Raw genomic sequence first — 24,663 nt, forward strand, 5'->3', positions numbered from 1 at the left:
TACAGGTTTCTTCCCATTTGGGGGCTGATTTACAACTCTTGGCTCAAAAGTAACATTTCAGATTTGATGAATGCATAAGAGAGGCTTTCAGTCCAATTCACCAGGTCAAGCCAGAATACAGCTGCATTCTTCATGTCAGTAATTTTGAGGGGTCTTTTCTCATGATAACAAGCCAAAAGTCAAATGGCTGGTTAGCGTGGGTAGAGAAGCTTCAAGTTACCCAGATGCCAGCAAAATGTTGTGTGGGAGATGGGGCTTTTTGCCCTTCTTTCACTGATTGCCTCCTCAGCAGTCAAAACATCCCCTCACCCTCTCTAATGCTGCTAACAGGAAGTTGCCTGACGAGGAAGGCTCAGGCAGGTACAAGCAGGGGGAATGTGTTTCTGCCCGCTGCCAATGAAGAACTAAAAGATTTAAAGGTATGGGGGTGGAGTTTGGGGGAATGACGTTAAGTGACAACTTCAATCTCCTGGAGGGAAAAATGCCAAAAGCCTTCTAATGGCAGGGCTCAGGGATTTCCACCAGCCGTATTGCTGCTGTGCTGCCACTGAGTGGGCCTGAGCCTAAAGTGGATGAGCCTGTGCTCACCAAGGCCAATGCTACAGGTGTAAATGACAATAAGCAGAAATGCGCTATGCTGTACACACCTGTTTTCTGCTGCATGTACTTTGCAAGTTGGCATTTGCAAGGGTAGAGTCTGGGTGGAGCATGTTCATACATGCCACACATTTATGCATGTATCTTATAGAATACTATAATTTATGTGCGTGCCCCCCAATCTAGGTGAATTTTCATCAGTTCTATGTCTGGCAGAAATCTTTCAATTCCATCACTTCGCCATATAGTTTATGACACTACACGCAAAACCAGTTTTTCTGTTGTTGCTCCTACCTTATGGAACGCTCTTCCAAGCCATCTCAGGCAAGAAACATCCTTACCAACGTGCGGTATGAGGTGAATTTAAAGACCTTTCTGTTTAAGGATGCCTATACTACCTAAGAAATGCCTTCCTCTAATACAGATTATTAGCTTTACCCCCCTCCTACTTGTGTGACCTTTTTCTTTTTTTTTTTTTGTTTGAATATTGTATTTGTGAATTGCATTATTCTGTAAGATGATAAAATTTAATAAAGACTGAACTAAAAAAAAAAAGAATATTGTATTTTTTTCTATCTCCCCTCCTTTTGTCTCTGGTCACTGTGTCTCTATGACAGTGTAATTCAGTCTGATGTTTTTCTTTTTGCTTTGGAAACCCTGTTTTTAAATTATTTTAAAAAAAATATATTGTAAACCGCCTAGACGTAATGATAGGTGGTATATCAAATAAATAATGAACTTGAAACTTGTGCCTAAACACATGTGAAAGAATATACGTAATTAAACTAGTCTTCTATAAAGGAAGGTAGGCATCTACTTTTCTTTTAAGAATAGGCTTCAATAGGTACTTTCTTGATGCCTAAAAAATAGGCACACCCCTTTATACAATTATTCTTCATCTGTGTTAATAGAGGGCACAACATAAAACTTTATGAAAAGTACAAAAATGTGCTATATGTACAAACCCACAATCAATCTTAAGAAACAATTCCTGCAAGCTAATTTAAGTCCTCTTTTACTAAGCCGTGGTAGAGCGTCGGAGTAACGTCGGAGCATTTAGCTCTCTGAGATGTGGTAGAAACCTCTACCACGGCTTAGTAAAAGGAGAGATTAATGTAAATAGATCTTTATTCTGTTTGTACCAGAGGTGTACGGCAGAGTACAGTATAAACAAAGAAAAAGAACAATAAAATCAGCTCATAATAAAACATTCCACTTACATAAAACTCAAGAAACAGAATAACATATCCAGACCCACCCAACATACAATCCCATTTAAAATAACAAATACATAAACCCATCCTACCCAAAATACAAATCGCATGTAAAATCTCTAATAACAGATTGTACCCCATCTATCCTTTTCTCAAAATGAACAAGAAGCTTCTGGTTTCCTAGTGAGTAAAAAGCCAAAATTATTTTTCAGACATTTTGCCACAAAAGAACGTGCCTGTTGAGGAGGGTTTCTGCATCCTTCCACCTGTAAGCATGACAGGATATGTGCATGCATGGCCACGTAACTTTAATGAAGGGGCCATGTACCTTATAAACACCCCACGGATGTGCAGGAAGGGAATAACGCTTCTTGCGGTTCCTGGATCGGATCAGCTGAACAGAGACCCCAGGGCTAGGTGGTGAATAGACGAAAGGAAGTACCAGTTGGTAGAAAATACCTGCAAGATGACAAGAGACGAAGACAAGAGAGGATGAAAGAAAGGAGGGAGGGTAAGAGAGGAAGGAAGACCTGTGAGATAAATTCTATAAAGGTTGCTAAAGGTTAGGTGCTAAAAAACTGGGTGTCTCTAATGACAGAGTTGCATGCCAATCTTTTATAGAATGCTAGCATAAATCCACAGCTACATGCCAAACTTTAGGCATAATATAGCCCAAATGACTTCCAATGATTGCCCACTTATATCAGTCTCCAATAAATTCAGTAGCAAATAGCAAATTAGTATATTAATTATTATAAATCCTCAGATGGCTGATTTGAGCTTCCCAACTATATAGCTCAATCATACAACTCCATTCTTCATAGGACCAATGATTTTAATAAATTATTATTATTTTTTTTTTTTGCAGCTAATCAAATCATTTATCTTGGGGTTTTTTAAATTATTATAAATAATTCACTTGTCTTGCGATTTGCTCTTATTTCAATCCATGAAGTTTTCGGGTTGCCTCTCTCTATATGATCATGCTTCAAAATTTCTTCATCAGGGTCAAGGCTAATATTCCATTTAATCACTGCAAAAAAATTAATCACTTATTTAAACTTGCCATGGATCCATTCATTCATTATTCAACAATCATGTTCACCAGAACAAAACAATTTTATTGTCAGTTTTCTGACAAGATATGCTAAACTCCTACTGCTTGATCCGCTCTGCATTGCTACTCATACTTGTGCCGGCATCTTTTGTCTGTTAATCAGCTGTTCTGCTTACTCAATGACATGGAACATACTGATAGGAAGATCTTTTAAACTACTGTCCAAATCAGTTTTTTCATTCAAGCCATTTGGAGTGAGTGCATTTAAATGGAATACACAACACTGTTTTTTGACATTAAAATATTGTCCTACCTAAGAGCCTAAATTGGCTTCTAGAACCTCCTACTACATTTCTCTATGTATAAAGACAGTAGGCTCCCCCCTCCCCCAGCACTGTCTAAAATCTTATCTCGGTAACGTGTGAAATCTGCCAGCTTTGTACCAGGCAGGCAAGTGACAAAACAATCCTAATGTCTACCTACCACCCAGCTATCTACATGCCTATTAATGGAATCTCCCATTAGAACGGCCATCCTAACTCTTCCCTCCTTGGCAGAAACCCCTGGAGACAACATCCTCAGTGTGAGATGATATTGCATCCCCTGGTGGGCAGGTCCTGGCTACGGGATTACTTCCTGATTTATCAGGGTAATGCTCTCCTTTAAGATCTCCCTCTTCCAAGGTAGCACAGGGGCTGCCGAACTGGAAGTGGGACTTCTCTACAATGTCCCTGAATGTCTCCTCTATGTACCTCTCTATCTCTCTCAGCTCCTTCAAGTCTGCTACTCTAGCCTCAAAAAAATAAGATCTAGTTTCAAGTTTCAAGTTTATTAAAAGTTTGATTAATCGCTTAATCTACATTCTAAGCGATGTACATGTTATTAAAATTACAATAAAAAGGGGAATCATATACTAAATAAGACTGAACACATTATTGACAGAAAAAATACAAAACGGGACAAAACATGATACATAAGGAAAAGGGGGGGTAAAAGTTACAATATATGTTAAAGATAGAAAAAAACAGGTAAGGAAAATACATGAGGAAGGGAAAAAACTGAGTATTTCAGTAAAATTAGAGGAAAAAGAATTGTTGTTAATTTGTGTAGAGAGGATTAAATAGAAAAGGCATCTTTAAAGAGAAAACTCTTCAGGTTACCTTTGAATTTCTCTATGTTTGTTTCTTCCCTTAGATAGATAGGGAGAGAATTCCAGATTTGGGGTGCTGAAACAGAAAAGATAACTTGTCGTCGAGTATTAATGAATTTAAGAGAGGGGACCGATAGCAGATTATGTTCTGTGGATCTTAATGTTCGATTAGTAGTATATGGAATCAAATATTTGTGAATGAATGCTGGGGTTTTGAAAAGAAGAGTTTTGTATGTAAGCAAGCATATTTTATAAGATACTCGGTGGGTGACTGGTAACCAATGTGCTTCCCTAAGAAGAGGTGTCACATGGTCAAATTTCCTTGCTTTTGTAATCAATTTTATAGAAGTGTTTTGAATAATCTGAAGGCGTTTAAGTTCCTTTTGAGCAATACCATTATACAGAGAATTACAATAATCTATTCTGGATAAAACGAAAGAATGGATAAGAATTTTAAGAGATTTTTCACAAAGAAATTGGGAAATGGAACGAATTTGTCTGAGCCTAAAAAAAGATAACTTGACGACACTGCTGATATGATCGTGAAAAGTGAGTTTATTATCAAATATAATCCCTAAGATTTTTATTTTTTTGACTTCTTGTAACGGGATGCCCTTGATAGTGATTGGGGAATTAATTCCCTTAGTGCTAGAAGCCCTTTTCACTGAGTACACACATACAATCTCTAACCAACTAGGAGATAGTCAAACATGTAACACTCAGAGAAGAATACTGAATAGCTCCCATCTGCTGCCTACATCTTAATATTGGTGGTTTCTTTGCTTAGTCCCTTAGCAACTTAAGTTCCCTAAGATTGCCAGTTATATGTTAGGCTATGGTAATATTTAGTTTTTATTATTATTTTGTAATGTGATTGGTAGGTTCCCCTCTAAGGATCTAATAGACTGTATTTCTAAGAGCTAATTTCTTTCCAGTAGAGATGTTTGTAGAATCGTGTCAAGTGGCGCCTAACTTGACAATAGGCATTTTAACGGTAGGTGCTGGTATTTTAGGCCAGAGTTTGCTTAGCCTAATTTAACAGCGCCTAACAGTGATTGCCTAAGGCAATTCACGCCTATACTCCGTCTCTAACCATGTCTATGTTTTGGGTAGGTGCATGTAGGTACCGGTAGGCTTCTTGGTGTAGATGTTTTACATGGCGCCTGCTCTAAAATTAAGGTTTTTTAATGTTGCCGTTCAATTAAAGTGCCAATTGAACCAATTAAAAAATTAAGATAAGCACCTAGATCAACTAGGCACACCGATCTAGGTGCCTTACTTTAGGTGCTATGTATAGGATTGAGGCCATTGTTTATAGAATAGAGGCATAAGTCTTTTATGCATGCCACAGCAAATTAACACCAATTAGTACTTGTTTATACCAATTGGTATTTATTGCTAGTTTAGTGCCAATTAGTTAATTTTTGTATGCACATAACTGGCCCTGTTCTATAGCTAAAGGATCCAAAAAAGAGCAGAGGACGCCAGGTCTTCAAACCAACCGCACTTTAATAGCAACCATATAAATAGGACATTCATATAACTCATTAAGCATTCATACGACTCGACACAGGCCATGTTTCGGCTAAAAAGCCTGCCTCAGGAGTAACACAACTCGACACAGGACTGGTACTCCATTCATAAGGACTCATGAGGCAGGCTTTTTAGATGAAACACGCCCATGTCGAGTCATGTGAATGTCCTATTTATATGGCTGCCATTAAAGTGCAGTTGGTTTGAAGACCTGGCATTCTCTGCTCCTTTTTAGATCCTTTGGTGTCTGTGCAGAGTTTGATATTCTCCTTTGCCTGGTGAATTACCTGTTCTATAACTATGCACCCAATTATGCACCTACCTTCTGCACCATTTATAGAATTTGAGGGGTTAATATATTGTTAAAGAATTTGATTTGTTTGTTTTATTGTGTTTTTATACTTTGTAAATATCACCTTGATTTTCTATTTTCTTTCTTTCTCTGTTACTATCCCTAATATTGGGTATGATGTGGAATAATAAAATAAATTATAAAGAGAGGTTGAGAGAGGGGAAGGAAAGTGAGAGGTGGGAAGAAAGAGTGAAAAAGGAATGGAGAAGGGAGAGAAAGGGACAGAAAGGAGGGATAAGAAGAAGTGAGTGAGGGAAAGTGGAGGAAGGGAGAAGAAAGAAGAGGATAGATAGGAAGGAGGGAGATGAGTGATAGATATGAGCACATGTGCATTCCTTGTGGCATACAGCTTCAACTTGTTTTGCTTGTTGACCTTTATTTCTGCGACATTACTTTTTCTCAAGGGGAAATTATCTTGCAGACATTTTCTGATTCTGGACTACAAAATAACTCTTTTGAGTGAAAAGCCCCTTTCACATATGCTTTGAAGCTTTCTGAATTCCATGAGCATTATTTTAATGTTCCATACATCTGATATCCTGTAACCATGTTATATGTTACAGTCCAGAAGATGACTTCAAGAGACAAGAGAGATCTTCCCTGGTAAGACTGCTGGGAAATTGCTTGCAAACTTTGGAAAGGAAGACTTAAAATTAAATAGGTAAACACAGGGACTTAATTTTATTTTAAGTACTAACAAGGGAGTTTAAGGGATAGCTTTTTCTTAGCATAGAAAGGCTCTGTTACAGTTCATAGGAAAGCATTTAAAGGGACTTGTCCTCATCTAATATCTGTACTTGGCACCTTGGCTATACGTTAAGCTGTATTGGAGAAAAGCATTAGCATCGTATCTAAGTTATTTGAATGTTCTAATGTGTGCTTATTAAGTGTTTCATAAGTATTACGTTGACATTGTGTTATAACTCTATTATTTGAATTGCAGTGCTGTTAGTATATTTTTGAAATTGTTTCATGATAGTCCTATTACAGTAGACTGTTAACCGGAACTCAAACATACAGAACTCTCAAGCAACAAGAAAAAAAAATAAAAATCTAAGTATTACTGTAATACTTTAAATAAAAATAAAATCAATTTCTGTCAAAAATTTAAGTGTAAACTTGGCACGCCACACTTGAGTGTGCCTGTGCTTTGCCTACCACATGTCTGGTAGTTTGTCTGGAACAGTTAATGATATGGCATAGTATTACTAGTTAGGCCTATTTTTAGTAGTAACTCTCAAGCACCCATGGGTGCTGGCTAACTGAGGGCCAGATTCTGTATAGGACACCCAGTCTCACCAGCCACCTAAACGGCTTTTGAGAATTGCACACGAGTGTCCTATATAGAATTGCGTCTGTCCTGATGGACAGACGCCTAACCCCCAACTAACCACCCTGATTCTCTAACCGGCGTCCATGTCACAGGTGCCGGTTAGAGAATCGTGTTGCTGCTGAGCTGTTCGCGGCAAGGGAATCTGGGAGAGCACATCACCTCAGCTTCAAGCAGGCTTGGGGGCCCTCTGTGGCATAAGGGCCCAGCCAATTGCTCTGGTCGCACCCACTCTACACCACCCCCAATGCATGGCATGATGTAGATGCAGTGATAATTATGAAGAATTATTCCTGCAATACTCCTCAGGGATCAATTTTATAACAGAGTGCCTATGTTAAGGTCACCTATTTTTAAGCAGTTTTATACGGTAAGGGCAATTTGTATATTTATTTAAAAATTTATATAACGGAGCCCGCAGAAGATGGCGGCTTAAACTTTGTGCTCCTGTGATCTCCCCTTTACATTGAGCAAACGGACTGATGTAATAATCTTGTTAAGAAACGAGGAACCTCACAAAAATTACCTGAAGCACAGCTGAACACATACATCCGGTTTCGGCTCTGCCTCACAGTAGCGATGTCGGCGAAAAAGGTAGGCAAGCGCCACAAACCGGAGCCGTCTTCGCCATCCAAAACCCCACTTCCGGCTTCCCCGACCTCCCAGACAGACACCAACAGCGCGATCTTGGCGGAACTCCGTGAATTAAAAGACCTTGTGACCGAAACTAAATCGAGCACAGACGAGATCAACGAAAAGCTCACTGCCCTGTCGGCAGATTTTGCTTCCATGCAAACACGTGTCGGCGCTTTGGAAACTAACATGGAGACGACCTCATTGCAGTTTGTTGAGCTGCGTGCCCAAACCAAACGTATAACTACCCTGGAGCAGGAGCTGGAAGACAGTAACAACAGATCTCGTCGCTGCAACCTGCGCATATTGGGGCTACCGGAAAATGGTCGGGACCGAGAATTACCTACTTTCTTGGAATCATTGATCCCAAAACTGCTGGATATTACATTTCAACGTGAGTTTGAAATAGAACGTGCCCACCGGGTGCCTTCTTCCCGCTCTCCTAATAATCATAGATCCAGACCAGTAGTATTGAAGATCCTGAGATATCAACATGTGCTTGATATTATGCAAAGAGCCAAGATCAAAGCTCCAATTCAACATGAGGGTGCCACCTTGCTATTTGTTCCAGATCTGAGCAAGACTACAGCCCTCCGACGCAAGCAACTCCTCTCTTACAGGCCGCAACTTAAAGCCCTGAATGCTAGGTTTGGCATTCTGTATCCTGCACGCATGAGAGTAACCCTGAACAACTCAACTAAAGATTTCATCAGACCTGATGAGCTGGCAAACTTCATTGAACAACAGTCCCCGACTCCAATCAATCAGGTTTGAGGGTTGCAGGCTGCATGTAATCTTGCATTATATCACTTAATCAAAATGCCTGCAATCTGGTTTCCATTTGCATGGACTTTCTGCTTGTGGTTATCACACTCTAATATACTGGTGACTTTTCCTCTTTATTTTTCGGAGGTGGTGGGTTCCGCTGCATGAATATCTCTGTTTGCTGTTAAGTATTCTTCTATATGGGAGCATGGGGTTTTATACTGCTATCCTGTTTCACTTGGTTGCACTCACACTATTATATAGAGGTGTCCCTTTTGGCACCACTGTTAATTCACTGCACATGATATTAGCATGCTTGATATCTATTTGCCTTATGTTTGAAATAACATGCTTCACCTTTTATACAGATTTCTGTTTTTTTGCATGTATATTATGGTTGAAATGTATATCTTTTACTCTGAGTATACTTATATTAAGATTATCACACTGGAATGTCTATTAGTATTGTATCCTTGAATGCAAAAGGTCTTAACAACAAAATCAAACTGAAGAAAATACTGAACTATTTAGAGAGCTCCAATCCTGATATCATCATGATCCAGGAAACACACTTAGATGCTATAGCCTCATCCAAAGTTCGATTCCCATGGGCGCTGCCACCATATTTTTCTACTGCAGTTGAGTGTAAAGGTGGAGTACTCACACTCATTAGAAATAGGAGTGACATCTCTGTGATCTCTTCCTCCGCTGACCTTAATGGGAGATGGATTAAAATCAAGTTCTGCACTGCAGGTAAATATTACTGCCTATTTAATATATATGGGCCAAATATTGATAGTCCGCCATTTTACCACGCCCTAATGGTTTCCCTTATGGAAGATGCAGATTCACAGTTGATACTAGCTGGTGACTTTAATCTGGTACTAAACCCGAACAGAGATAGGAAATCCTCTTGTGCATACAAAAAATCTAGATCTTGGTACGCTTTACAAGATCTCATTACCACTAACAATTTGGTGGACATTTGGAGACATAGGCATATGGATGATGAAGCTTACACCTTCTATTCTCCTCCTCATGCATCATACTCACGTATAGATTTTTTTTTTACTCAGCCCTTCCTTATGTCCATCTGTGATTAAATCGCCTATACTAGTCTCTGATCATGCTGCTATTAATATTCAGATCAAAATTAATACCTCTCCTTGTACCACTAAACAATGGCGTTTCAATAATGCCTTGCTACAAGAACCTCAATTTTGTCTTCATATGAGAGATCAAATAAAGGAATATTTTTCATATAATAAACCGGAACACACCTCCTGGATTTGCTGCTGGGATGCTTTTAAGGCCTTTATACGGGGTGTAGTTATCAGTTACTCAGCGCATAAATCTAAGAAACTGAAAGAAGAACAAAAAGCCATGGAAGAAGAGATTAGAAGCCTTGAATCGCAACATCAATCGTCTCCATTGGATATATCTCTACTGATCCGCCTCAATAAAGCACGATTTAAATACAACACCGTCTTGGGTAAAAAGGCGTCCCATTCTGTGTTTCAACAATCGGCATCTTACTTTGCGGAGAACAACAAATGTGGCCATTTACTGGCCAACTATCTTAAACGCCGCAGTGAAAAAAATATTATCACCTCTCTCAAACTAGACTCAGATGTAGAAAGTACAGAATCATCTGATATATCTCAGGCCTTTATGGACTTCTATTGCAAGCTGTACACTTCTGAGTCATGCTGTAGTTTGAGTTCTTCAGACTTCTTACATAATATTTTACATACTCGACTTGAAACACATGACAGTGCTATTTTGGATGAACCGTTTTCTATCATCGAGCTATCCCAAACTATCTCCTCTATGGCTATTAAGAAAACGCCTGGACCAGATGGGCTGACGGTAGAATTTTATAGAGAATTCCAAGATGTTTTGGGAACATACTATTTACAATTTATTGATCATCTCATTTCTACTGGATCTGCATCTGGATCTTTTACGGAAGCAACCATCATCGTACTTCCGAAACCGGGTAAAGATGGTAAGCGAGTGGCTAACTACCGTCCACTCTCTTTGATAAATATAGATGCAAAGATTTATGCTAAAATGCTGGCCACTCGACTACAATCAGTTATTACCAAACTCATTGCACCTGGTCAAAGTGGCTTTATAAATGGTCGATACTCTTGTGATAATACAAGGCTCTTCTCTCATATCCTTGCCAGGACTCCACATCATCATCAGAAAATAATGGCAGTAGGATTGGATGCTGAAAAGGCATTCGATAGGATAGAATGGCCTTTCCTTTTCCAAACCTTGCACTGGTACGGTTTCTCTGCGGCCTTTGTTAACAAAGTTAAGGTTCTTTACTCCAACCCCAACGCCAGGATTTATGTTAATGGTACTCTCTCGTCTACATTTCATCTTACCAGAGGAACCAGGCAAGGTTGTCCACTGTCTCCCCTGCTATTTGACTTGGCACTGGAGCCACTGATTCAACGGATTCGTATAGACCCTAACATCACTGGGTTCCAATGTCAGGGTAATGAGTACAAAGTGTCGGCATATGCTGATGATATCCTACTCTATATCACACCTCCATCACTCCCACATCTATTATCTATTATAGCAGAGTATGCGGCTGTTTCTGGATATAAATTAAATGCTAGCAAAACAGAAGTGATGCCTATTAATTGTCCTGAAGCGGAATTTGAAGTAACTAGCTATGGAGTCCAATGGGCGGCTACCTCTATGAAATATCTAGGAGTATATTTTGGTCCCTCCATAGAAGACACTATTCAACTCAATAGTGAATATTTGATTGATACCATCAAGAAATCCATCAGCAAATGGTTTCCCTTAACATTAACATGGTGGGGCAGACTAGAGACCATTAAAATGATGTTGGCTCCTAAGATCAATTATATACTGTATATGCTGCCTTTTCATCTACCCTCTTCTTTATATAAGCAGATTGATTCCATTATTGGGAAGTTTTTATGGAACTCCAAGCAACCCCGCATTGCCTTATCTAAATTGAAAGCTCAGCGATCCTTAGGTGGAGTGAATTACCCTTCATTCTTGCACTATCATCATGCTTTTATTATGAAACAGTGGGTAGTGGGATATCACACCTCTTGAAGTGGAGACCCACCTGCTTGGGTCCCTTTGGAATGTGAGATTTATGGTAGACAACGTATTGAGAACATAGTAGGCACTATGCTAACTAAAGCTGATCAAAAGAATCCAATTCTCGCAGCATACAAGTATGCTATTGGCACTGTAGATTCTACCTTTTCATGTACTTGGAATGATTCAGCTTTGATTCCCATATGGAATAATGATCGATTTAGAATATCAAATTCTACATTATCTTGGCAGGAGTGGCAGAAAAGTGATATTTGGCTAGTTCAAGATCTTATGAATTCAGATGGTTGGCTGTCATTCCAGGATCTCTCGGACTCTACTGGCCTAAACAATTCTCAATACTTCCGGTGGCTGCAGCTAATTCACTGTATCAGTCATTCCATGATTACAACTCCAAAGATATCTGTAATTCCTGGTTTATCAAATCTGCTTTGTTCTCACTCCAACATACCCCTTAAAGCATCCATGTGGTATAAACTTATCCAGAGGTTGGAATATCCTGGCCCTATGGAAACAGAAATCAAATGGCAAAATCAACTTCACCTCCCTTCGGATGCTATCGACTGGACTGAGTTATGGTCATCTCTCTTCAAGTCCATACGTTCTGCCTCTCTCCTCCAATCACTATTCTTTGTTTTTCACAGAGCGGTGTGGACTCCGGTACTATCTAATAATATAAATTTGACGGTATCCAGTCTTTGCTGGACATGTAAACTCCATATGGGTACCATGGAACATCTTTTATTCTCTTGTCCACATGTTCAACTGTATTGGGGCAGAGTATGGGCCACTATATGCGATATACTGACCATCTCTGATAATCTCTCTTTTAAGCATATCATATTAATGGCGCAAGCACTATCGGTCCCTATAAACAAGATGAAAACCCATTTGCTCACTATAATGCTTGCCTTAGCGATACAGTCAATCCTTTACTGTTGGAAAGACTTATCCAAGATTGATTTCCATATGTGGTGGAATGCTCTGTGCCTTACGGGCAAATATGAAAAAGCTTATGCTGAGAAGTCTAATACTATGTCTAAATATTTAGATATATGGGAACCTTTAATTGAATACTGTTCTAATTGACCTTTTGTACTTTATCAGATTTTTGATACTTAGCTACTTGGTACATTATCACTAGATATACTTAACTCCTCATACATTCTCCTTTATACATGTATGTATTATGTATTATGCTGATGCCTGTGCTTTGAATTTACATTGTCTTGTTCTGATATCTGTATTTTTCTGTACTTAAAACTCAATAAAATTTGTTGAACTTAAAAAAAAAAAAAAAAAAAAAATTTATATAACATCTAAAAAGTCTAGGCAGTTTACAAGTAATATACAAAATTATTTTAAAAAGAGGAAAAAACCCAGTACATCATCTATATAACAAAACTGCTGTGACCTGCCCTGCTGATCATATTCATATTCTCTATATAATTACACCAGTAAGAACGCAGAGACGTGCAGGACTTTTCTTCACTACTTGGGCGCACGTTTCAAAGGACCTGGGAGCCTTTTTGGAACACTTTGACCCCAGTGGCTCGTAGTCGCTTATTGAACTGTTGACTGGTTGCTCTGTTGGGACTGCTGCCTACACCTGTTGGGGTGGGTTTGTATTTGCCTTTGTTATGAGTTTGTCTTCTCTGTTTGTCAGTATTCTATTTACTTGTTCCTGGTCTGCTCCTTTGTGGTACCTGGTTTTGGGACTCTTTCAGGGAATTTGGGGTTGTGTGGGCAAACTGGTGGTGGGGGGATTTGTTTTTCTGACCTTCATAATGCGAGCTTGTTCTGTACTTTGTTATACTTCTGTTTTTCTACTTGTTGAGCTCAATAAAATACATTTAACAATAAGTACACCAGTAAATAAATGTATCCTCTAAGAGTAAGAAAATCTCTGATCTAATACATTAACAACTGTTTGTAAGCAATTCATTCAACAAACAATTGTGTCTTCAAGAGTTTTTTAAATACATCTCTGATCTTACACAAGTGCAACTGACCTGACAATGTATTTCACAATTTCACTCCAGCAACTAAAAACATAGAATTCCTAACTCTTGCATGTATCACACTCCTTTCTGTCTCTGTAGATAATTTATTTGGGTTTTAAGATCTTAATGTTTTTCCGTGGCAATATAACTCAAACATATCTTGAATACATCCAGGTGCTTTATAATACAAAGCTTGATGAATTATCATTATCACTTTATTTTGCACTCTTTACTGTAAGGGAAGCCAATGCAGTTGTTTCAAAACCAGCATGATGTGGCTCATCCATGAAACCCCCACAATCAATCTAGCAGCAGAATTCACTAGTACATGCAATGCCTTACTCCTAGATTTCGTTACTCCTAAATACAATGCATTGCAGTAATCTAATCTGCCTAATATCGCTTGCACCACCATGCGAAAACCATAGAGCATTAGCATTGGCTTCAACCTGTACAGCATACTGTATGTAACTGTACGTACCCCATCTGTATTTTCATAATCTGATATTCCATGGTCAGTGCAGAGTCTAGCCATACACCCAATGCCAACATCTCCTTTTTCACAGGTAACTGAATCCCCAATACATTCACATGCCCTCTAAGTCTTGCTTCTCTTTGTAACTCTCCACTCTCCGCCTCTGTCTTATTAACATTCAGTTGTAAACCATACATATTCATCCATTGTACAATGTTCTCCAAATAAAAGTTCAATTCAATTATCTTCACCTACAGGGAAAAAAATTAAATGTCATCGGCATACAGTCTGTTCTGCACCCGAAATCTAAAATTTTGCATGTTAATTGTATATTATGTATGCTAACCTGTAACTCGTTCTGAGCTTGTTGGGGAGAACAGGATAGAAAACTGAATAACTAAATATGCCATTATAAACTAGAACCAGCCCCAGGAGAGCACAAATCCTCATAGACAAGTCTACCCCTACTCTGCCTTAAATACCCCCTTGTGAATGCCTAAGCTTGGTCCGCATAAATTTTTTTATTTATTCATTCACTTTTCTAGCCCATCCTCCCCAAAGAGCCCACAAAATAGCACCCGCATTTCTAGATAAATTTCTCATTCCTTCCTCCTCATCCAGAACTCTTCATTCAAATGAACATCATCTTTGATCTGTCCCATCACTAAAAGCGACCAACACATGACGTAACAGTATTTTTTCAGTTACAGCTCCCCAACTCTGGAACACTTTGTCAACTTACCTAAGGGAGGATAAAATTTGGGAGAGGTTTAAAGGATCTTTAAAAAGCATGGAGGGACATAATCAAAAGAAACGTCTAAGTCCATTTTGGGCCTAAGTTGCAAGTCGCCCAAAGTCGGACATGGGAAAAGGTCCATTTTCGAAAAATACGTCCAAAATATATATATATATTTTAAATCGTCTAACTATACGTCCAGCTGTCTGATCGTCCAGACCACTAAATCGTCCATCTTTATACCCCATTTTCGTCCATAAATTCGTCCAAGTAACAAACACCTAGAAAAAGACCTTTTGGGTACGGGAGGGGCTAGAAAAGTAATGGACTGGACACCCAGACATGGCACCAGAGTAGTGGGGTACCTTACAGGGCACTGCTGTAAACTTTACAAAAAGAGTCCCACATAAACATCTCACTACAGCTCCCTTTATAGGTCATGCTGAGCCCCCTAAAACACCCCCAGAATCTACTAGACCCACCTATCTATCACCCCAATAGCCCTTATGGCTGCAGGAGCCACTTATATGGCAGTACAAAAGGGTTAGGGGTTTTTTGGGGGTGAACATTTTTCACCATGAATGCAGTGACTAGAGTGGCTTTTGAGCCTGGGTCCTCCTCTCCATGGTTCACTAACCCACCCCCAAGACCACTTAAGCCACCTCTGTGCAGCTCTACTATGCTTTCTTATGCCAGGCTGCCAGGTGCTGATGTTCTGGAGGCAGATATATAAAGTTGTTGTTACAATTTTTTATGGAGGGGGGGAGTCGGTGATCACTGGGGCAGTGTGTGGGAGTCTGTACTTTGTTATCTGGTCACTTTGGATACTTTCTTGTGACTTAGACCTGGTTTTAGATGGTCTAAGTCACAACGTCCAAGTGCCGTCTAGGCAGTGTTGTAAAACTTTCGGTTATAAAAATACACAAATTAAATACCAGCTTCTATTAAAATATCTTAAATTCAAAATTATCTTGAATACAAAAATTCCTTAACTTCAAAAATTGTATTAAATAGTCTATGAAATAAATTTATAAATAAATATAAATATAAATATAAGATAATGAAAAGTGCTCAGTGTCTTATCTCTTACATGCGAGCCTCTATGATCTTCATGTGGCTCGCATGTAAGAGATAAGACACTGAGCACTTTTCATTATCTTATATTTATATATATATTTATTTATAAATTTATTTCATAGACTATTTAATACAATTTTTGAAGTTAAGGAATTTTTGTATTCAAGATAATTTTGAATTTAAGATATTTTAATAGAAGCTGGTATTTAATTTGTGTATTTTCATAGCATATCGCTACCAGTAATTTGATTATTTTATACTTCTATCACTTTATAGTTTTAAAACTTTCGGTTATACATGCAGTACGACTAAGTCTAGGATGGGCCACGTCCCGCCCAAATCCTGCCCTCGTCACTCCTCCTGACATACCCCTTTTAGCTCTGGTCTTCAGCAGCACTGTGGAAGCCTAGGTTATTTTTAAATAAGTCTAAAACCCGATTCGATTATCGGCACTTGGACGACTTGTCTTTTAGATTATCCAAGTGCCGATTTAGGCCGATTTATAGACGTTTTTCTGTTTCGATTATGAGCCCCTTTCTCTTTAAGGATGCATTTGAACTTTAAGAAATTGAATGTAAACGTTGCAAGAAACTTCTCTCTTTATACTTGAACTATCTTTTATTCTAGTCCCATACTTCTGGTTCCAACCAATACTCTTCCCAATTTGTTTTTTCCTTACATGCTCTTCTGTACTATATTATATTGCAGTTCCTGACCCCTCTATCCTATTGGTAAAGTAAGTACTACATACGTCTGATTGTATTTGTCTATGATTGTTAATCCCCTAATTTTTAAATTGTATATCACTTAGAAAACCGAAAAGCGTTTATATCAAATTTTAATAAAACTTGAAAATTGTCATTTCTATTCTCTCCTTTTATAAAACCACAAAAGCGGTTTGTAGCGCAAGCCAGCGTACTAAGTTCTCTGCGCTGCTCCTGACACTCATAAAGTTCCTATGAGCATTGGGAGCAGCGTAGAGCATTCAGCGCGCCAGCCTGCACTAAAAACTGCTTCCATGGTTCTGTAAAAGGGGGGAGGGGGTATATTTTTCAAGCTGAAATCAAACTATGACTTCCAATAACAAATCAAAGTGGTTTATTCATATATGAGAGGTAAAAGGATCTCAGAAACCTGCTCAGAAACTGATGGAATACTTAAAGATTCAATTTTGAGGCTTATCAGTTCCAGATTTCAATCACAGATCTTGTTAAAAAAAAAAAAAAAAAAAACCTCTCAAATTATCAAACACTTTCTTTTTTTTGTGTGTGTATTAATAATAAATGATTATCTTCAGACACTATTTGTGTATTCATTAAATATTTGTGTGTATAGTGAATGAAGTTAGCTAGAAATTGTGAATAAAGTATTTCAGCTTTAGATTCTTGCCCAGAAATAGCTAAGGAGAAAAAGAAGAAAAAAAAAATCCCAACAAATTTTTAGATTGAATCAGGTTGGGTAGACTAGATGAACTATTCGGGTCTTTATCTGCCGTCATCTACTATGTTACTATGGGCTCCTTTTAGTAAGATGTGCTAGCGTTTTTAGCGCGTGCTAAAGATTACCGCACGCTAACCACGCGCTAAATTGAAAAATACTAACGCAAGCTCTGTGGCGGCGCTAGCGTTTAATGCGTGCAGTATTGTATCGTGCGCTAAAATGCTCAGCGCGCCTTTGTAAAAGGACCCCTATGTATGTACATTGAATATTGGATAATAACAGGTGCCTTAGAAATAAAGAGCCAACAAACTTATCTCAAAATAATTTCATCAGTCCAATCCCAACGGTGTCCGTTTAGCCAAATATGAATCGGCTTCTTCCGGGGATATACACAGGACTGTGAACAGCAGGATTGGCTCAATAGGATTATTGTAGCATCAGCTCAAACTTCTAAACTTGGCATGGCAATTCACTGTGCCAGTTTTCAACCAATAAAAAAAATAATTAAACAATTAAAGAGTTTGGCGCCGAACTCTTAGGATACCTAACGATACCCAAGTGGAGGCGCCCTTCCATGCCTAAGGATGCTTATCTCAAACAGTAGGCGTGATTATGGTTGAAGAATATGTGTGGATAACTTTGGCGTCTGAGATAGAGGCCTCTAAATTAGGTGAGTGAAAAGCTGGCCTACCTTTAGGATACGTCTAAATCCGCTTAGGCGCCACTAGGCATGATTCTATAAATGGTGCCTAGTGGTTGATTGACACTGGGCCAAAAAGTGCCTACAATGTAGGTGTAGTTAGGCGCCATTTAAAGAATCTAGGCCTTAGTGACTAACACAGCTTAGTAAAAGGGCCTCTATGTTACTAGTAAAATGTATAGAAAGGAACTCATTCAGGTATTCCATGCAATGCAGAGAGCTTTTGATATGCAAGTGCAAGAAATTTTTCACCAGGTCCAGGACAGCGGAGAGGATTTTATGCCAGTCTTTGAGATTTAACTGATAGTTTTGTAATCAGAAAGAAGTGTCTTCATGTTTCAAAGGCAGACGTGCACATGTCAAAACGTGAAATTAAAAGCACGCATTGGCACCTGTTCTTTTGCGCCTAAATATGAGACTCAGAAAAATTTTATGTGCAAGTAATTTGTGTGATTCTCACTTTAGGTGCAAAAGAACAGGCACGATTGTGTGCTGGCACTTCCCTTTTCCTTTGGACATGCACACAAAGAAACTGCTTACCACCAAACTTTTATGCACTCCAGCATGCTCCCCCCCCCCCTCCATTTGGTGCAAGCTTTTCTGCATAAAATTTGAACACATTTAATTTTCTGCATGATGCAATATTATGTTCATGGTAAAAGCCATTAACTGAGACATCCACAGGCGGTTCTACCATAAGCCTCTTTGCATCGGCCGTCAAGTTAGACATAAGTGCACATCGTAACAAAACCGCTGGTAACAAACTGCCTGATTTTCAGCTAGTGGCGGGCTTTAACTGCACTGTCTGCTGGCAGTGCTAAATCCAGATATTCAATGCTGGGCCATTTCCAGTGATTGGGGTTTGAATATCCAGATTCATTTTGGTCTGCCAGCCTAAAATTGATTAAGCTGGTATTCCGTGCTAACCAGCCATTAGTCAGCACATAAAGATAAGATAGTTTCAAGTTCAAGTTTCAAGTTTATTTGATTAAACGCTTATCATGAGATACTAAGCATTGTACAATAATAATTGAAACATTAACAGGAGTATTACATTACATTACAGATTTCTATTCCGCCATTACCTTTCGGTTCAAAGCGGATTACAAAAAGAGTTATGGAAGAAGGGTTACAACGTTAGATCAGAGGTTTCCAAGAGAGGGAAAAGTAGGATCTGGGGTTAGGGAGGGGATGGTAAGAGGGGGGTTAAGCTTTATCATGGTATTAAGCTTTATTACGGGATTTCTTGAAGAGTATAGTTTTTATTTCCTTTCTGAACATCTTGTAGTCTGGGGTTGTTATCAATAGGTTGGAGACTTGGTTGTCTATCTTCGCTGCCTGAGTGGCCAGTAGTCCGTTGTATAGTTTTTTCCGTTTTACTTCTTTGATTGGGGGGTAAGTGAATGGGGTGTGTGTTTTTCTATGCCTGGTAGAGGTGGTTTGGATGAGGCGGTCGTTTAGGTAGGTTGGGCTGTCTCCATTATAGTTTTAAATAGTATACAGTAGAATTTAAATTGTATTCTTTCCTGGATTGGAATGACATGTATGGGAAGACAAACAATTTTTTAACATACTTAACTATTTAAGCTGTCTTATTTATGTACTAAATTTGCCAGTTAGTGATAAATATCAGGTCCTAAGTGTGACCTGCCCCTCCTGGTAATGCGCTAACCATGAATATTCAGCAGGGATAATCATTCATTTCCCACTGAATATTTGCTGATAGCTGCTTATATGCAATTTAACCAGTCAGCAGCCATTGCCAGCCAGTTAAATTGCTCTGAGTATTGGGCCCAAGGTTAGTAGCTATTCTTTTCTGATGCAGAGAACTGCTAGAGAAGACTTTAAGTTGAGCTTAACACGGAAACATGAAATCAAGGTCTGAAGATGTGTAAAAGGATTAGCTCATTCTGCAAAATCATCTGAGGATTTTTATAAATGATGTTTTGCAGGGAGACAAGATGACAACTAAGTAGGATGCGAGAGCGTGAGCTCTCTCGGCTTATTAAAGATTTTCTTTGAAAAGGCTTAATACTTACTTTTTCATGCTTAAGAGGAGAGGTAGGCAGAGGAGTTTCCCCTCTGCCGGTACATCAACGCCATGACAAACTGTAATAACAGCTTTTACAGTTCCTTTGGCATCGGGCGTTTCGGCTGCTGGATCCGAGGAGTGATTCAGCTTGGAGAGTGAGGTTTCACTTAGCCCATCGGGACCTGACCCTCCTCCCAATCCTGGAGGTTTGCTAAAGGAGGACCGAAGTTTTGAGGGGCCTCGGGTTAATCCAAGTACTTCGGGGTCTCTAGTGCAAGTAACCCAGGAAGGAGAAGTCTTCATGGCTTCTGGGTCATCTTAACTAGACGGAGGGGACGCACTGGGAGTGAATGGAGCTGAACTCGGAAGAGGCATGAGCCAGCGTGGGGGACCCACAAGCTGAACAAGATCTTTGCCGGCTACCGGAGTTCAAGCCACTCGCTAAACCACCAGTGGTGACAATGAACTTGCTATGGTTTGCTATCAGCAACATCCAATCTGTATGTATAAACCTTTTTGCACCTTTGACTCAAGTATCAACTAAGTTAAAGCATTTAAAATCATCAGGAGAAGATAGGAGAAATACAACAGACTGTTCAAGAGACTAGAAACACTATTAAACAGCAAGCATTGGATAAAGCTTTTCTCCTCCTGAAAATAGAAAATGTGGAGAATCAAAATAGGTCTTTAAATTTGAGAATTTTAAATTTTCCGGTGGCTAAGTATAAATCCGCTAGAGAGACCTTCAGAGATTTCTTGTTATCTACTTTAAAAATTTTGGACACAAATATTCCACCTATTCAAAAAGTTTATTACCTGAATAAAACATTAAGAGACAAACGGTGTTCCTCAGCAGGATTTATCTGCAGTATTATAGACATCTGAGGTTGAAACAATAGAGAGAGCCATATTGATAGTTTCATTTGTTTTTCATCAAGACAAAGAATCAATTTTAAGATTGTATTACACTATGAAACAGGTATCCTATCTTGGTGAAAAAATCTATATATTCCCAGATGTTTCTAAATGGACTCAAATAAGAAGGAAAGAATTTCTTGTTTATCGTGAAAAGGTTGTTTCTTTGGGGCCTACATTTCAACTGAGAGTTTCCTTGTAAGTGTTTTATTCTGTACCAAGATACCAAATATGTTTTCTATGAGCCAGAACAAGGAAGGGGGGTGTCTTTTGCACCCTAAGACATTCTATTGTTAATTGTGTCGGTACATTTATTAGTAGTCAAAGGTATCTACTTTATTTCCTTGAAATATGATGATGATTTCTTTATTTGTTAGATTTCATTCTTGTCTCTCTCTTAACTAGCTTGAGGACTATATATAATTGAGTATTGTTTCTTTTGATTTAAATTTAAAATCCAACTGTTAAATGGGTTGGGATTTTTTTGGGGGTTGCCAGAATTTCTGTAAAGCATTATTACTTGTATCATAAAATAAATAAATAAATAAAAAATGATGTTTTGCAGCAATTCCACATCCCCTCCCAGATCTCCCAAACGCAACCCCAGTCAAACAGATGACCCGCCAATCCTCCCCACCAACACCACCAAAATAAATCTATGGTAGTCTAGTGGAACTCCCCTAATCCCCCACCCTAACCCCAGAAATGACTCCCCCCCCGAGATGTCACCCATTCCAATTCTACCCCCAAATTCTCTGATAGTCTAATGGACCCCTGAGACAACCCCCAGGCCCTCGCAATACCCACAGAACCCCTTGAAGTGTAATTGACTATGACCCCCCTCCTCATGGCACCCCCCTCCCCCCCAGCCCACCAGCTCCCTTTCTGCATACTTCTAATTGAAGGCTGCAGCGATGCCCACTTATTCCTACCTCTGCATTGCCATCTTCCAAAATTGTGGCAACCTGACCCCATGTAGTGCATACTAAGATGCACCACACAGGGTTAGTCTGCCAAATGAGGGAATCGCATAAGAACATAAGAATTGCCGCTGCTGGGTTAGACCAGTGGTCCATCGTGCCCAGCAGTCCGCTCATGCAGCGGCCCTCAGGTCAAAGACCAGTGCTCTAAATGAGTCCAGCCTCACCTGTGTACGTTCCAGTTTATCAGGAACTTGTCCAACTTTTTCTTGAATCCCTGGAGGGGATACTGCACTCAAAGATAAAAAACAAAACAAACCCCCAAAAACCTGGTGGCATAACCAATTTATATGTGCTATTCATGTGACTCATGGTTCTGCTATCATCAGACAATGCCAATTGCAGGTAAGCAATTATGTTCCCTTTAATATTTGGTAGGATTATAACAGTATCATTGTTCACTTTGGGGTAAATTCTCTATTACTGCATTTATTTTAGGCGTGCTTTAGGCGTCCGATGTAAGTGAATAATTACGGAGTTAAGGGTCTTAATTAATGTTAATTGGGAATAAACGACACATAGACGTCCCTAAGACGTAGTTGACGAACTGACGTCTATAGAAAGCATAGTCCCGTCTCCAGCTCTGGACGTGGGCGTTCTGTGGGCGTGCCAAATGGGGATGCTAGATGAGCGCTACCTGAGCGAGCAACTGCGTCCAAATATCGTGTATTATGTAAACGTAAGAAACCCTGGTCTAACTTGGATTTCAATGCCGTTTCAACTATCGTAATTGCGGCTCTTTGTTAGACGCGAGGCAGACGTCCGCTGTGTTTTTTCATCAATAATTCCAATAGTGAGTTTGAATAGGTAATTTTCATCTTTTCTCTGTCCTAATAAATATAATGACACCATAACAATGGAACACATTATATTGCATGGATAACAAACCACATTTCTGCTCAAACAATAATATAATTTACACATGGCTTTTACAACCCCCTTTTTTTTTCTCAACAAACAGCACTGCAATCGGCTCTCTTTTGAAAGCAAAGAAAAAACAGCACACATTATCAGCACTTAAAAAGAGAATAAACAGATACACACCTTAACATTCAAGCTTCCCTCATTGCAAAATGGAGGTCTTCAGTTGCACAAAACTGACCTCATTGTGACCTCATCAATCTGCACCTTCAAAGTAGTATGCCACGATTAAAAGATGTGCTGGGTGTAGAACTCACAACCTCTGGATGTTAGGAGCACAGGCTGGCGCCTAACACATAGAGCTACAGCTGCTTCTACTAAGGTCCATCTCACCACCCGTTCATATCATACTTGACTGAGCTGTCTATGCTCATTAGCTATCATATCAGGATGAACTCAAATAAGTTTAAGCAAAGGAATGCCTAAAGATTTGGAAGGTTTTCAAGTAGAAAACAAATATCAACTATGTATTAAAGAATTGCAGCACAAATGACGCTGATCGGTAAGGGCAAAAAAAACACCACTTTTCCGGTATGACGCCTAAACGGAACAGATTACTTACAGTCATATATGCATTAGTACAGTGCTTAGAATGAAGATTAGCGTGTGAGAAAAAATGGAGCTTCACCTCACATGCATTCAAGCACACTTGGGAATATGGGTTTGGGGCTCAGTGAAAGCAGCGCTTTTAACCATTGAGCTACCACTCTTTTGTCTCAGCCTACTATGACATTATAGCTAAACTCCTTTTCCCTTAGCACTTCACTAAGATATGATATGACAAGGGAGCCAGAGACATTGGAGCAAAAGTTGCTGTAGCTCAGTGAGGAAAGACACTCTCTACCAATCTTCTGGGCTTTGAGGGTTCAAATCCCAGCCTGTATTTTACTTGTGGCATATCTACCTTCCAGGTGCACTTTGATGATGCTTTCCACTTCTTATAGGAGTTGAATATAACATTACTGTACAACTTTGCTGTGTAGCAGAAAAATAAACTTTTCCCCCTTCCATGCTAAGAATTTGAGTTCAACTCATCTTATATTTCTCCTTTTAAACATGGCATACTTTGTTAGTTTTTATCATGGTAAAGTATACATTTCTGAAATGGTGAAGAGCACATTAACCAGGCGATCCACAAATGTCATCTTGCTGTCAGAGGAAAGGTTTCCTCTCATCACTGCTTAGGATGTCCGAGCCATGGTAAGTTGAAAATAGGTTTGCCTGGAAAGGGAAATGTGCACCTTACAAATGGCAAAGTCCACCATGTAGACCCTGTTATAAGAGCTAATAGGAAAAAACTAGGACCTTATTAAAATGAGCAAAGGTGGGAGTCAAACCAGGGAGTTTCAAAGGTCAGAGCTCGGAACAGGAGCATTACCGTGTTGAGCTACAAATGCTTTCTTGTGCTTATAGCAGTTTGGTGAGACAAAACACTGCAGTTGTATATTATTGTTTATTGGGGGAGGGTGTTCAGCATGAGAGAGAACAGGTTGCATTAAATATTAGACAATGGGCTGCACATAATAAAAGCTGAAGCAAAATATTGATATGTAAAGGCAAGGCTAAAGAGTTACCAGGTGTCCTGGCTGAGAAATGAATATAACCTATTTGCTAACCTTACTCAAGACTTGAACCCCCT

The 24,663-nt window shown here is 39.2% G+C and overlaps 1 protein-coding gene across 5 annotated transcripts in view; it reads left to right on the forward strand.

Annotated features, from left to right (window-relative positions):
* PRLR (prolactin receptor) overlaps nt 1-24,663 on the forward strand; it is a 311,196-nt gene that overhangs the window by 58,094 nt on the left and 228,439 nt on the right. For 2 of the 5 annotated variants that reach the window (XM_033932896.1, XM_033932881.1), the window contains exon 2: nt 6,467-6,506. The exons of the other annotated variants lie outside the window; for them this stretch is intronic. The gene's annotated coding sequence lies outside the window, so the exon portion shown is untranslated. The remainder of the gene's footprint in view (nt 1-6,466; nt 6,507-24,663) is intronic. 5 annotated transcript variants of the gene reach the window in all.

The sequence above is a fragment of the Geotrypetes seraphini genome, chromosome 1 (genome assembly GCF_902459505.1).
Source record: "Geotrypetes seraphini chromosome 1, aGeoSer1.1, whole genome shotgun sequence".
NCBI lineage: Eukaryota > Metazoa > Chordata > Amphibia > Gymnophiona > Dermophiidae > Geotrypetes > Geotrypetes seraphini.